This window comes from Neofelis nebulosa, chromosome 10 (assembly GCF_028018385.1).
Source record: "Neofelis nebulosa isolate mNeoNeb1 chromosome 10, mNeoNeb1.pri, whole genome shotgun sequence".
NCBI lineage: Eukaryota > Metazoa > Chordata > Mammalia > Carnivora > Felidae > Neofelis > Neofelis nebulosa.
The window spans coordinates 64,493,100-64,508,050 of NC_080791.1; the positions used below are offsets into that span (position 1 = coordinate 64,493,100).

Sequence of the window (14,951 nt, forward strand, 5' to 3'; positions counted from 1 at the left end):
CTGCACACATAATTCCTCTGGAGGCACAGAGGAGGGTTGCCCTTCATCTGTGATATACTTTAACTTGTCGACTCTGCAGAGTGCACCTGCCACTAACAACACTCCCAGGTGCTTTAAATTCCTACAGCTAGAATCACTCTTTTAGGTCAAGACATTTTCTCCTTGTCAATGTGCCACTTTGCTTCCTGGGAGCCAGGGCAGCAAAGCATTCAGGCCCACGGATACTATCTTGGGCTTCTTTTGGGTGAATTGTTCAGCTCTGAGGTCTCTTGTTGGAGTTTAGTCAGGATGAAAGTCCCTATGGCCTATAGCAGTAGTTAAACTCGATTGCATGTAAGAATCGCCTGAGGGGCTTTTAAAACTCCTAATACCAGGCCATACTCCCAGACGATTAAGCCAGAACCTCTGAAGGTAGGACCCAGGCAGTATTTTTTTAAGCCCCCTCCTGCAACATGGTTCTAGAGCGTGAATAAGCTTGAGAACCAGTGACTTACACCATTTTTAAAGGTAATTTTAAAAAAGTAATTGTATAATTCAGAGAGCAGATTAGCATTTTCTAGGGACTGAGGCTAGGGCAGTGTGTCCACTGGGGCAATAACATGTGGGATTTGGAAACACCCATGAACTCATGTGAACTATAGCGCCTAGGTCTACAAAAGCCTCTGCTGCTATTTTAAGGAAGTGAAAGAGAACTGAAGGGTGTCCTGCTGTAACACAACTCTTGTGGGCCCCAGCCTTCCTCTGCTGGCTTTGCCTTTAGTCTGCTTCTGGCCAGGTTCCGGCAGTGACCGGAGTCTCATATTTGCAGGGTGGCTTAAGTTCTGTTCACATGTAAAAGCCTTCTGGGCACACGGGTAATTTCAGACCACCAGGGTAATTTGAAAAAGAAAGATGTGTCTTAACGGAGTTTGTCCAGCTTGTAGAAATGTAGATAAAAACTGAGGCCAGGGCCGTAGTGACTCCTGCCAGAGCTCGGGACTATGCCAGAGTGTGCAGTGTAGATACCATCTGCGGCCCAAAGGGATTTTAATCAGCTGAACTGAGCAACTGGTCCTGGGAGGCCCAGGCAAGGCAACAACCTAGCAGCACAACCAAAGGGGATTCAGGCCATACACTAGGGGAAGGTGTTGGACTAAGTACCCAAGGCCCAGTCCCGCCTTGATTCCAGAATTCATTCCTGTGGTCAGAAGTCGCCAGAGCTCTTGGCCCTATGGAACCCCGCCTTGGTGCTGAGCACAGAGAAGTGCTTCTTGTCCTTAGCTGTTCACAAGACCAGGCGCAAAGTGTCTTTAGTCGGGGCTGACCACTAGGGGGACCTCTACGCCAGGTCGCGGGGTTCGAGCGCAGCCGGACTCTAGTGGGACGCAGAGCCTTCCAGACGGGTTGATCAGAGACAGGGAATGAGGCTGCCTTCAGGCCAACCTCAATTTGGACTGGATCCTACCGGTCCGGGAAGTCCGGACACCCAAAGTGTTGCTACTCTGGTGTGCCTCCAGTCGGTTTTTCCGTGGCTTCTCTCTTTGCAACTCTATATACAAATTGCTTTTCTGCTTCCTCGTTTTCATTTTCTACGGCCGGGGAATGAATGGTGCTGAAGGGCTGAAGAAGCCCAGGGGACAGGCAGCACTAGAGCCAGGAACCGCCCGTCGGTGTCTCCGGGACCGGAAGGGTGCAGGGCGGGGAGGCAACAGGAGCGGGGCGGGGCTCGCGGGGGCGTGGTCTTCGGGAGGCGGGGCTTGTAGCACCGTCCAGGGGGCGGGGCCACGGCTGGGCTGACTAGGCAAAGGCAGGTTCGAAAGGGCGGAGTTGACGAGGCCGGTCCCCGAGGAAAGGGAACCGGTGGTGGACCGGTTCCTGCGGACCGCCGCGGAGCCCGAGAAGGAAGGGGAGTGGAGGGGCGGTCCCAGGGGGAAGGAGGGCGGGGAGAAGCGGGGGCTCCGGGACGAGCCTCCTGTGGGTCCCGCCCCCGTCACGTGGGCTCCAGACCCGGCCGCTGCCGCTCGGTCCGCTGGTTGGTCGGTCAGTTGGTCGGTGGGTCAGTGGCCTGCAGCTCGGTTCTCGGCTCTCATGTTCGGAGGTGGGAGGGACACGGGAGCGGCCCTCACACCTGAGCCGCCCGGAGAGGAGCCCAGCACCCAGGTCAGTGGGCTGTCCCCACGCCCCAGGTCCCCTGCGCGTTCCGGACCGGGAGCCCCCCGCGGGTACATTGCCTAGGTAACCGAAAGCCCCCAGATTCAAGAACCACTCGAGGAGTGGGGGTCAGTGCCAGTTAGGGCCCCAGAGTGGGTCCCAGACGCGAAGGCAGGAACCCTCTTCCTCTTCTCTGGCCAGAAGACTGGGAGGAGGGTATAACTCCCGAGGAGGATTTGCTTCGAATTTTCACCCAACCCTGCCTGGGATCCATGGACAATCCGCGCCCCTGCAGGTGCCAGCATGGCCCTGGAGATGCGCTGGGTGGTCATTCACTTCAGTTTTGTGCGGTATGTCACCGAAGCATCAGAGTAACTAGAGAGCACAAGGCGGGGGTGGGGGGGTGGGGGGGTGTGGTCAGGCAGCTTAGGGTCTCTTTGCCCAAGCATATCTGTTCAGTGTGGTCAGATGCAACGCCTCGACTGAGACCAACTCTATACTCTAATTGCAAAAATGCAACATGCCATCAAAGTCTCAAGCCACTGCAGTCCCAGGAGACTGCCAGATGGGGATGGTCCTACTTAAAAGTGGGCTCCTCCTCTCCCTCATGACATCCCAACTCCAGACCTGCAGTTTTTCTTCAAATGAAAATAAGATTATGTATTTAAAAGCTCGAATTTCCAAAGTTTGTGTAGGATTGAAACAGGTACTCTAACTAGTGTTTAATCCTCTTAAAAAACAAACCCAGAGTGTTGTAGTTTGCTTTCAGAGCAGCTGGATATTTGGTATCGGTGGGTCCCCCTTTGCATATTTTGGTCTACTTCCTATCTTTCTCTTCATTTGTCTCTTTCCTTTCCCAGTTCCTTAATTGATTATAATACAAATCGGAAGTGTTTCCAAATTGTATGTTGCATTTTGTGAAGTTAAATGCCTAACTACAGGAAGGTAGTTGGCTGTGCACAAAATTCATCTTCAAGATGTTCAGTCTTTGATTATTGTTTGTATCTGGAAAACAAAATATTATTTGATTTCGAGATTATTTCTCTCTTGGGGTTGGAAGGCAGCCCATTAGTATTCTGCTTAAATTCATATTTAAACAACTATGAAGTGGGAGATGAGAGAGATTAGTGCATTTCTCACTGCATTCATACATCATTTTATTCATACATTTATTATTATTATTCTTAGAAATTAGATGATGTGCCAGTTATTAGCTTATTGCTACTGGGGGGGGGGGGAACAAACTGAGAATCATGGTCTCTTCTTTACTGGGGTAGCTATGGCAGGTGCACTGGTTTTAAGACAATGCACTGGTTTTAAGTACAATGACAAATGCCCTAAGGAGGGAAGAGCAAAGAGTTGTGGGAATTCCTGTCTTTCACCTGAGCAGGGAAGATCTGGGATAATTTCAAGAAAGGGGTGATGTGTGTGATCCATCTCAGAGGATTTCTCCTGGGCGTCTCCAGGCAGAGGTGGGTAGAGCATGACCTGGGCTGAGATCTGTGTAGGCAGGGCAAGCACCAGCTAGTCATGAGAAGTGGCAAGTGGTCTAACTGGACTCCCAGAGCAAGTGCTAGACAATAAAGCTGGTGACAAGGATGAAACATGGCCCCAGTGGGCCGTGAAAGCCAGGTGCAGAAGTCTGGACTTAGAAAGCATGGAGCCAGTGACAGGTTTTAATCAAGGGATTGACTGTGAGCTTCTCAAAGTCCAGGACCTTGGCCCTTGACCCTCCCAACCCCTAGCCAGACGGGGAGAAAATCCAGTAAATATTTGTGGAATGAATGGTCAGGCAACCCTTTGGAGCTGAGCTTCTCAACCTTTAACAAGCTTAAGAATCACGAGGGGGGTCTTAATTCAAATGCAGATTCTGATTCCTACCTAGGTCAGGGGTGGAACCTGATCTGCCTTTCTAACACATTCCAGGGTGGTGCTCTTCACTATCTATGGCAAGGATTAAGGACCATGGTTTGCAAACCTGGGGAGCTTTTAAATTGTTTGGATGAAGTGGGTCCGGGATGGTGTTCCCAAGTTCCCCCAGGGGTGATTCTGATGAAGGCCAAGGTGGAGCCTACTCTAGCCCACTGTGGCTGTGGCAAGGAGTGAGCAGAGGGGAAAGACCCTGGGATGGAGGGACCAGTTAGGACATTGAAAATCCACCAGCATAGAAGTGGTGAGGCCTTCTATTGGGCCTGAGTGGGACAGGTGGGAGAAACTTTGGAAAGATAGAATCTGTGGGCCAGGGGGCCAGGGAGTATGTGGTATCTGTCTTCAGACTGACCGGACTGCTTCCAGCAGTGAGGATAGGGGAATGATTCCGAGCCAATTCAGCTTTGGAGAAGAATGGCATGCCCTTTAGGCTATACCATTTGACATAATAACATTTGGAAGTTGGTTTTAACGTGGATGTCAGAATTTTTTTCTGAAATACAAACCTGTTCATGACTTCCCTGCTTAAAATCCTCTGGCTGATCCCCTCTTGCAAAATATAAGGAGGAAAAGCTAATATGAATGCAACTAATGAGGTATCTAGACATTTATTAAGTTCCCAGACTGTGCACCCCCATTCGAGAGGCGACACTTGGGTGGGGGAGATGTGACACTGTCACCACTTGGTGTGGGCACAACTAGGCTGAAGCTTTTGGCAGCTTTGTTTTTTCTGGAGTCACTATTTTTCCTGCTTCCTCTTTACAGTGGTTCCACTTTATGTTTCCTGGCATCAGTCTTTGGTTTCAACACTTGCTGGCATCTAGGTGTCTCGGTTTTCAAAGAGCCCACAGGTGGTTTCAGAAAGGTGGGCTGTGTCCCTTATAGACTCTGAGAGCCAGGTCTCCTTAGCCCTTGCAGAGCTTCAAGACACCCATTCTTATCTCTGACACACTCAGTAAATAATCTGGGAGATGCAATCTGTTTAGCTTCAGACCCAGGTCTCCTCAAGGCCTTGCGATTTTCCAGGGGGCTGCTAACACAGCTTTGTCTTCAGGAAATTTATGATTTTTACTTAGTGCTCCTAGGTAATTCTTACTTTGGTGCTCCTCTATAATTCTTGCTTTCATTTCCTCTGTCTGTCACGTATGCCCTTATGCACACAGAGAACTGACTCTTCACTGTGCACCATGCTCTTAATCACCGTGTTCCATGTCATGTAGTCATTTGGCCCTGTAACGTATCTGTGGATGGAAGGTCTGCACAAGATGGGATAGGGTTGCCTCCTTGATAGGGTAAAGTATAACATCCTTCTTTGGCCTTCCAGGCTCTGCAAAGGCTGGCAGAGCCTTTACAGAGCCTGGAAGATACAGAGCCTGGAGATACAGGGCCAGCTGTATCTCCACTGTTCCCCAAACCGAGTAACTCAAGAGATCCTATCTTTTGTGCCTCTCTGTCTTTGCACGCACTATTTGCTCTTCATGGAAAGCTTTTTGTCTGCCCCATGAGCTGAACGGACTCTTATTAACTTCAGGATGCAGATCAAACTCTTGAAGCACCTCTCCTCCCCCCACCTCCAAGTCACTTTTACTCTTCTCTCTAGTACATACATGTAGCATCAACTGGAGAACTGTGCTATGGTCCTGAGGCGCTTTATTGGCGTGTCTCTGTCCACACCCACTCCAGACTCCTGTGTGCAGCCCTACATCTAGCAGATGTCCAGGAAGAGTTTGTGATAAACATGGGCCTGGAGCTGGCTGGTTTTGCAATGTTTGCTTCAGTAAAGGGGAAAAGAGTAGGCTATTCTGCACAGGTGATGAGGGAAGAAACAAGAACAGAACCTGAAAGACTGGGACAGCCCAGTGAGGAGTGGCCCACATGGCTAGAGTCAGAGGGTGGAGTGGGGAGGGGACACCGGGAGAGATGAGACTGCAGTCTTAGGCTGGGGAGAGGTCAGGGAAGGCCTTGAGCATTGAAGCTAAGGAATTGACATTTTCTTCTCATGATATTGAAGGCCTTTTGGTGTGGAAAACACGTGGTGAACTCTCTGCTTTCAGGAGGATTCAGGGCTGAAAAGGGCAGGTTGCAGGGCCAAGGAGCAACTTCCTGTGAGAACATGCTCTTGGAATAACCCATAGAGGTAGCTTAGGGTGTAAATCAAGGCAATGGCAATAGAGATGGAGAGTGAGTGATCTTGTCCAGAAATCCTGCAGGATTTGGTGACTGACTGGATTTGAGGGAGAGGGAAAGGCATCAAATTGGACACTGACACTTTGTGCTAATGTGCTGGGAGAAGAACGAGGCATTGTTAGTAGCATGAGAGCAAGGAGGAGATTCTTGGAAGGGGGAAGGGAAATGAGGATGGTTGATTCCTTTTGGAATCAGAAGAGAGCCTTGAGTAGTTTCTCATATTACACACACACACACACACACACACACACACACACACACACTCACACACACACGAATGGTGAAGCTACCCAAAGGAACCTATGCAGGGTCACCTGCTGCTGGTGGCAGAAGCCGGGCCTCCTGGCCCTTTGGCCTGGGCCTCTGTCCTTTGTAGCACTGTGAGTTGGCCAGAGAAGAGCTGCCAGAGGTCCAGATGGAGATTCCATTAGGCAGTGAAAAATGAGAAAAAGACCAGGTTTTGGGTGAATTCAGTCTGCAGAGCAGCTAAGGCTGGAATCTTAGAGGTCAAGAATTCAGAAGGGAGTCTGTTGGTAGCCATTGCCAATGTGGGTTTGAAGGCTCATGCGTCCTCCTTTCTGTCCTATGGCCTACTATATGTGGGCTGATGGAAAGTAGGGAGTGTTTTATGGTATGGACACTCATACTTGTTAGTGCTCCATGTTGGTACATGTGTATCGAATGGTTTTTCTGGGAATACAACCACCAACCTGTCAGTTCCTTGGAAAGATGTATTCCAAAACCCACACACTTTTGCCCCCCACCCCTCCCCCCCGACAAACTTTAGGGACGCATCCAATCAGTCCCGAGAAGTGGCCTGTGCAGTGTTGGAGTGGGGGGTGGTGGGTGGCACCCATCCGGGGAAGGCATCCAGCCTTAGGGACCTCGTTCCTCCAAGCAGAGGCCTGTGAGTAGGGCCAGTGTCAGGGGGCCAGATGGATGGGGGAGGGCCATAGCTGTCAGGGGAGGGGAGAAGACCTTATCTAGAATCTGACTGATGCCTGGAGACTCAGTGACCCTGAGGCTGGATTTCCTTTCCTCCTCATCTCTCCCTTCCACACCTTTCTGTCTGGCCAGGTCCCTCACTCTCCAGCCTCCCAAGGACAGGTCCTGCCTTTGCCATGGCACAGAGGTCACCTTAGTTTTCTAAGACAGATCTGGGCTAATGCATGTCAAACACTTAGATTATTGCCTGGTATGTGGTAATTGCCAAGTGAAAACAAAGACAAGGAAGCCTGGGGTTCAACTTCAAGGGAAAACTTGTCAAGCCTCCTGGCTCTTTTGAATTATGCAGCTGGATCTCTGGGAAGTTTCTACCTTATCTTGTTTTGATTTTTTGTTTTTGTGCTGTTAATTAATTTATTTAATTATTTATTTTTACTGATACTAAAATGGGTGCAGGGCCTTCTCATCCATGGTAAAGAATCAAGGATAGCCATGGATTGCAGACTTGGGACCTGGGTTGTCCAGGAATGACTCAGGAATGACTTATGCAGAGGTGAGTGGGTGGAGGGCCTTCTGACAAATCTCCAAGAACAGATTCTTAACCCAGGTGAGGCTGTTCAGGGGAATTGATGGCAGCCTGGCCTCTCCTCGGGCCTATAGCTGCTGAGCCGGTCTCAGGCGGCTCTGCTTTGGGTATATCTGTTTCTTCCTGGTGATGAGGACAGGCATAAGGAAGGGTTCATCCAAAATCCCAGGGTTGATCTCTGTCTGCTCAGGGATAGCCACTGGTTGCTGGGAGTGTGCTCAGTGGGCATAGTCAGAACTCCTGCCCAGACTCCCGGGTGAAAACGTAAATCCATAGTGACTTGTGTGCATGGTTGGAATGTACCAGTCACATGTAGCTGGGCCTCTCAGCTGGGCAGGGACCACTCTAACTGGGAGAGCCACCCTTGTGACTGCACTGCTATCTCAATAAGTCTTAGCAAGCTTCTCCAACCTGCTTCTGGCAGAAAAGCCCAGAAATCTCTGCCAAAAGGAACTCCTAAGGTTGATAAACCATGTGTGCGTGTGTGTGTGTGTGTGTGTGTGTGTGTGTGTGTGTGTGTGAGAGAGAGAGAGAGAGAGAGAGAGAGAGAGAGAGAGGAAGGAAGGAAGGAAGGAAGGAAGGGTGGGAAGGAGGAAAGAACAGAAGGAAGGGAAAGAGAGAGAGAGAGAAAGAGGTAGTTGTATAGGAGCCAAAGGTCTGTTGTAGGGATTAGGGAAGAGAGGAGGGCAGAGCCACAGCTGAGGCCAGGAACACCAAGAATCGGTTACCTTTGTTTCTTACATGCACTCGTGGCAACTCCACTCTCTTCAGGGGCAACAGTCCTTTTCCCAACACAGGGCCTTGTTTCCCCTGAATCAAAGAGGTTTTGCAGGAATAGCTAGCTGGACACTGCGTGGCTTCACCAAGGCAAAAGAGGTGTCGGCAGACTGGCCCCACAGAAAGCTGCCTCCAGAGGAAGGATATGGGGGGCTTCCGGCTTTGATGGGGTTTACAAAGGGCTTGTCTCATGAGGTGGGTGGTATTATTCCCATTTCACGGGAGGCAAATACGTGCCAGAGAAGTGATTTTTTAAAAAAGACCCAGAGTTTTAGATGTAATTTATTGTCCAAATTGGGACACTCTTGAGAGAGAAAGGAGGCAGACAAATATGGGTGGGGTCTTGGGGTGACAGGACTATCTTGGGTGTACCAGGGATGTGGTGTCAAACTCCAGATTCAGTAAGCAACCAGGTCAGGTAAGGGGGGGGGGTGGTGGTGGCTGGGGGACTGAGGAGAGAGGATTGCAGTAGCGGGAGGGGAGACGTTAGAACTTGAATTTGGACGGGAAAGGAAGATTCTTCTTAATTCAGCATTTTACCAAAGCAAAGGAATAGTTCTTGGCTCTGACACCTGACCTTGACTGGATGTCATGAAAAAGTTTTATTACATAAGCTCTTCCTGTGACCAGCCAAGACATCTGGTTCTTCTATGCAGTGCCGCTCACCCGGTAACAACAACAACCACCCTGTGCGTCCGTCTAGGTTTTCACCGCGCCAGCTCACTGGAACTGCACAATGCCTCGGGCGCGGATTATTGTCCTGCTTCTGGAGATGAGGAAACTGACTCCTGCCTATCCCCCTCCTTCCAGCATGGCGGGCAGCAGGTGTTCTCCACCATGAGGACCTGGCCTCCCTGATCTCCGAGGTCCCTGCTAGCTCTAGAGTATGGACTTTGAACCAGACAGGCCTCCCTTTAAATCCCCCTTAAATCCCCCTGTACACGGATTTTCTGTCGCTGCTTTGAGCTTTAAGTTCCTCATCTGTTAAATGGGAACAATAATAAGCCTATTTCGTTTGGTTCTTGTGATGATGAAATGAGAGGATGCACATACCGTGTTGCCTGTGGTGCCTGGCTCATCCCATGTCATCCTTTTCTCAGGAAGCCCGGAAAAAACTACGTTGTCAAGAAGAGTGATTTACATCATCTAGTGGGCTTATTCTGAAATTTCGGGGCAAGTAGCGTTCTCTGGGCCTCTAGGTGTGACACGGAAGGGGCAGCCCTGGTGAAGGTGAGCAGGGAGTCCATAAGGCAGAAGTACATGGCAGGTGGGAGAGCCTGGTTTCAGATGGCTGGTCACCCATGTACAGGACGAAGGCAGCAGAGAGAGCTGAGCACCCAAACCAGCTCTGTGAGATGTGGCATGTGGCAGGGAGGTGCAGAGTCCTGCCCGCAGACTCCAAAAATCAATGGTGTGAGTTTCCTACCTGACCATGTGGAAAAGCCCATATAGGTTGCCTTAGCCTGGTTGCATTAATAGAAGTCCTGGCTTTAGACTTTTTCCTGCACTGGCCAAGGCTGGACACACCACACTCTGGGAGTAGGTGGAGGAGGGATGCTCTCTGCTGCAAAGCTGGAGTCTGTGCTCTGCAAGGTTTGAAAGGACTTGAGAACTGACAGGAAGACACCAGGGCCATGACTGATTTTCAGGTCGGACCTATCTTGTTGTGTGTTGCTCAGAGGGCAGAGTTGGGAGTCCATGGTGGTGATGGGAGAGAGAATTAGAGAAGAGGCAGATTTCAGTTCGCACTGATGTAAGAAATTCCACAGAATTCACGCTGATCTTTAGGGGGAGGCAGCAGTCTTACAGCCTGTGTTGTGGTCTATGTAAAGAGGGTGTTGTCCAAGCGGTATTGGTTAGAGAGAAGTTTGCAAAATAGTAGGGGAGGCAGATTTGCTGGGAGGTCTAACTAAGAGAACGGCAGGACTGTGGGGGATAGTTGGCTTCTGAGCAGAGATGAGTTGCAGCAAACGCAGGGTGGGATGAAGGCGGGAGGCCGGGAGGGGGTGGCTGCAAACTCTGCAGGACTTTCTCTGTCCCAAGCCACAGGCCAAAGTCCTGCCCCGTAACAGGGTTTGGAAGAGAAGCTTTGTGGCCTGAAACTCTGAAGCTGTGACCCCAAAGAAGTGGTTAGACTCTGTGTATTCTCTGTTCATGCCTACCTTGGCTCAGCCACCTATCCGGGGCTCGAAGTCTCTTACAGACTCATGGTCACCCCTTAAAGATTTTGAGAACACAGCATCCTGGCATCTGAAGAACCTGGGCCATGTGGTCTGAGGCACTGGCTCACAGCATCCAAAAGGGGATGGCAGGTATAGGAAGGAGACATCCAGGAAGTCACTGGGCACGACACTGGGAAGTCTGACTGTCTGTCTGCAGCCTGGGCTGCAGAGCGAGCTTCCAGCCCTAAAAGGAGTTGGGGAAGGGCTGTGGGCAGCAGGGCCTTATTCAAGTAGGCTGAGGTTTTGGGTGGGGTGTATGGGCGGAGGATGGAGAGTGTTGTGGTTAAGCAACGTGGATGCCTGTGGGGCACGCTATCCTGGCCTGGTTGGCAGGGAGGGAGGCCAGGGAAGCCCTAAAGTCAGAAATGGCCCACTGGATCTGGGGAAAGTCCCCCTTTCAGGAGCAGAGGTAGAGCATAATTCTAAGTACTCTGGAGGCAATAGACTTGTGACCTCCTTTATTATTTCAGGCACTGAATGATTTTTGACCATCCTCTATGCTGAGGAGTGGGATGATGGGAACATGAGAGGAGTGAGACATGTCCTCTGCTTGGATAGCACTTAAGGAGTGTACTCCCTTCTCAAAACAGGCATTAATGACCAAACCACAGAGAGAACATTCAGAGAAAGAAGCGTTTGGGGTACCTGGCTTGCTGAGGAAGTGGCATTTGAGATGTGTCTGGAAGGAAAGATGGGGAACAGAGACTCCCCTTCCTCTGGGTGAAAGGCATTTCTGGCTCAGGGAACAGCAATGCACAAAGGAAGGTGTGGGGATGGTGAATTAAGGGGCGGTTGCAGACAACAGCCAAGGGTTTGCTTTGGCTACAACTGAGGAATGGGGTTATATGGGTAACTGGGATTGGAAATCATCATTTATTAAGTCCCCGCCGGGCATCAGGGACTGAGCACAGAGCCATCTGTGCTGATGTACATCTCACAGGGGCCTCTCAGGGCTTTCACCCAGCAGGAAAAGTGACTTTCCTAAGGTTCCCTAACTGGCAAGAGGCTGAAATAAGATTTACGACTGGTCTACCTGATCCTCAAACCCATGTTTTTTCCACTCTATCTTGCCACCATGTTGAGAGGTCAGTTTATTCAGAGTCTTAAGTTTACCATGAAGATCCAACTCTTCATGTTGAGGTGGGAAGATGGTCAGTCTGCACGTGTCGGATGACATTAACCTGTGAGAAGCAGTTGGTGGACGTGACCAGATTGTTAAGGATACACAACCAGCCCCAATAAGTATATATGTACACACACAAAGACCTATTTGGAAGTAAGTCTCTAAAATAGTAGGAAGTTGCATAGTTCCGTGGTGCCATAGAAACTGTTACTTCCTGAGCACCATAGGCAATTGCTGATTTCCTGGCTGGATTCCTCCCACTCTATAAAGTACATGAGAATGGGGCAAGATAACCTGGAATGTAATCTAATTTCTACAAAAAGCCTCTTGGCTTAGCTACTTTACCATTAGTGACAAGTTGCCTACAACCCACCTCAGCTGTTGGAGACCCCAGGGTGTCAGCCATAAAGGGATATGCAAGATGGCGCTCTGGATTGAGTTGGAAGGTGGGGTGAGGGACTAGAGTCGGAGAAACCTCGGCAGTAACCCAGGTAGGGGTGTGGGGGTGGAGAGAGGCCAACACTGTTCAGTAAACTGGCTGGGAGCCTGCCTGTGCAGGGGTGTCGAGTGGGGGCTGGGGTGCCTGTGTGAAAGGAGAGCACCGTTTCCACCAAGCATGTTCAGGCTCTGAGCAGGTGGGTGCTGGTGGTGGCTGCCTGCTGAAGGTGGGCTCCTTCCTTATCTTGTATGCTATAGAGCCAGCCAGTCCTTATTGCTGATTGTGCCTGTGTCTACCCAGGGCCCCATCCTCTCTGTTCAGCTTGGCCGTACAGCCGGAGCTCAGAACCCAGATCCAGCCACAGCCTCTTCTTTAGGGTGGACCCTAAAGAAGGGTCCTTCGGGCTGCCCAATGGGACGCTTCCCCTCAGCCTGGAGAGAAAGCCTGAGAAGACCACCTTAGGGAGGCTGGGTGCAGATTGGTAATATCTGGGCTGCAGAGACTCGGGATCTCATGTTATAACAGGAGACTTCAGGTGGGTCAGTGCCCTCCCTCTGTGTCCTGCCTACTAATCAGGAGCACTTTGAAAACTGTTAAGGGCTGCTCCAGGGTCATGAACCTAGTCCTCAAATGTCATGGTTATTTGTATTTGAGAGAGAATTTTATTTTATTTTTTACTTTTTTTAACATTTATTTTTTATTTTTTTAAATGTGAAATTTATTGTAAAAACCACATAATTTTCAAGAGAGAGCAAGAGAGGGGAGGGGCAGAGAAAGAAAGAGACACACAGAATCTGAAGCAGGCTCCAGGCTGTGAGGTGTCAGCACAGAGCCCAACGCGGGGCTTGAACTCACGAGCTGTGAGATCATGACCTGCGCTGAAGTCAGACACTTAACTGACTAGGCCACCCAGGTGCCCCTGAAAGAGAATTTTAAATAAATCTAGCGACAGTTGAATGAGGGATGGCGTGAGAAGGCTTCCACAGGCTACATGAGACCCACGTCTTGTTGCATCACTGTCACACACTGTGTATGGCAACCTTTCCTAAGTAATCCCGGGAGCAATTGCCCGTTTGGCCATAGGTAGGTGTTCTGTGAGAGTGTGATGTCCACAGGGAGCAATTGTGGGGCCTCTCTGGGCCACCAGTACAACTTGACCATCTTCTGTCAAAGCTACCTCTGAATTAAATGGGCTCTTCTGACACCAGTGCCCAGGGCCAGGGACCTCCTGCTCCATGAATGTGGTCAGGACATGGCCCTTCCTGCCCCCAACCCCAGGAGCCCAGTTTCAGCTTCAGCCTCCATGTTTGGGGTCTCCCAAATCCATCTCCCGGCTGTGACTTCTCTGCCAGGTGCCTGCCTGGCCCGTGAACAACATAAACCTTGCCTGCTCACTGTCCCAAAGTGAGGTGCCTGAGAGACCCTGGTGGAATGGCTGAGAAAGCTGCCAAGGGGCCCTAAGAGTAAGCACAAGATCAATGGCACACTTTCTGCTCTGGAAGACTTGGTGGCCTGAACCTTTCTGTCCAATACTGCTAGAGAATCACAGAAAGTTTGGAGCACGTGTGCTGTGTTTGTAGCCCCAGGCTCTGCCTAACTGGGGGCTGGCTCCAGGGGATTTGGTAACTTCTCAAAGGGAGTCAGTGTCATGTATTTTTTCCCCTAACCCCAGCAGTTAGGGCCTGATAAGAGGTCTTGGCCAAGTCCATCTTCTGGAATAGTGCACTTAGGGACATGTTCTCTGAGAGGAGAGAGGCAACGTGTTACAAATCTACTGGGCCGGGCCCTGAGAGGGGTGGTTTACTCTGTCCTCCCTTGTAACCCTCCGACCAGCGCTGTGTGAAGCAGGTATTATTATCTCCGTTACACAGTAACCGGAGAGGTTAATATCTATTACCCAAGATCAAAAACTAACCCAGCTCTAAGGAGCAAAGCCAGGATTTAAACGCAAGTCTGACTGCAAAGCTTGGACTCATTCTACTGCCTCCCCCTGCTCCTCTCCTTCCTCAGGGGCATGGGAAGGAGTGCAGGAGCTAGGAGTTCGGAACAGGGGTGGCAGGGGGCAGGAGGGCTCTCCTGTTGGTACTTACTTCCCCTGCTGTGGGTCCTTTCTACCCTTTCACTATGAATCTGAGAAACTGCTGGGGGATCTCCCATGGGAAATAACCCTGCTCTATGGACAAGAAGTGAGAAATACGGAGAGAGGCCCCCAGGAGCAATTGCAGGCGCTCCCACCACCCGGGGATCAGACCGACTGACTTCCAGGAGCGAGACCTCTTGGGCACCCGGAGAAGGGAATTCTCTAGCTGGCTTGTCTTTGGTCTGCAGGAGTATGTGTGCAATGGCAGATTCCTGGATCACTTTTCTCAGGAAAACCCCCACATCATTCTGGCCTAAGTGCTGTCAGGGGCAAATGTCTTGTGATAGGTGAGCTGAGTTTAGTGCCCTGGGCCTTGCCCTCCTTCCCCCCATCACACGCTGGAGTTCTTGAGTTGGGTTGAAGAGGAGACAGCTGGGCCCAGGGCACTTAGCTCCTTGAATGCAGCTTAAGAGCCGGTCAGCTGCCACGTCTCAGAGTTTCCTCCTTGAAGCCCAACAAAGTCTGGCCTTGAT

At 50.6% G+C, this 14,951-nt stretch overlaps 1 protein-coding gene across 4 annotated transcripts in view; it reads left to right on the top strand.

Moving 5' to 3' along the window:
* Positions 1–1,836: 1,836 nt before the first annotated feature.
* PPFIBP2 (PPFIA binding protein 2) overlaps positions 1,837–14,951 on the top strand; it is a 145,705-nt gene continuing 132,590 nt past the window's right edge. For 2 of the 4 annotated variants that reach the window (XM_058688108.1, XM_058688111.1), the window contains exon 1: positions 1,837–2,139. The gene's annotated coding sequence lies outside the window, so the exon portion shown is untranslated. The remainder of the gene's footprint in view (positions 2,140–14,951) is intronic. The other 2 variants (XM_058688113.1, XM_058688115.1) reach the window with 2 other exon arrangements.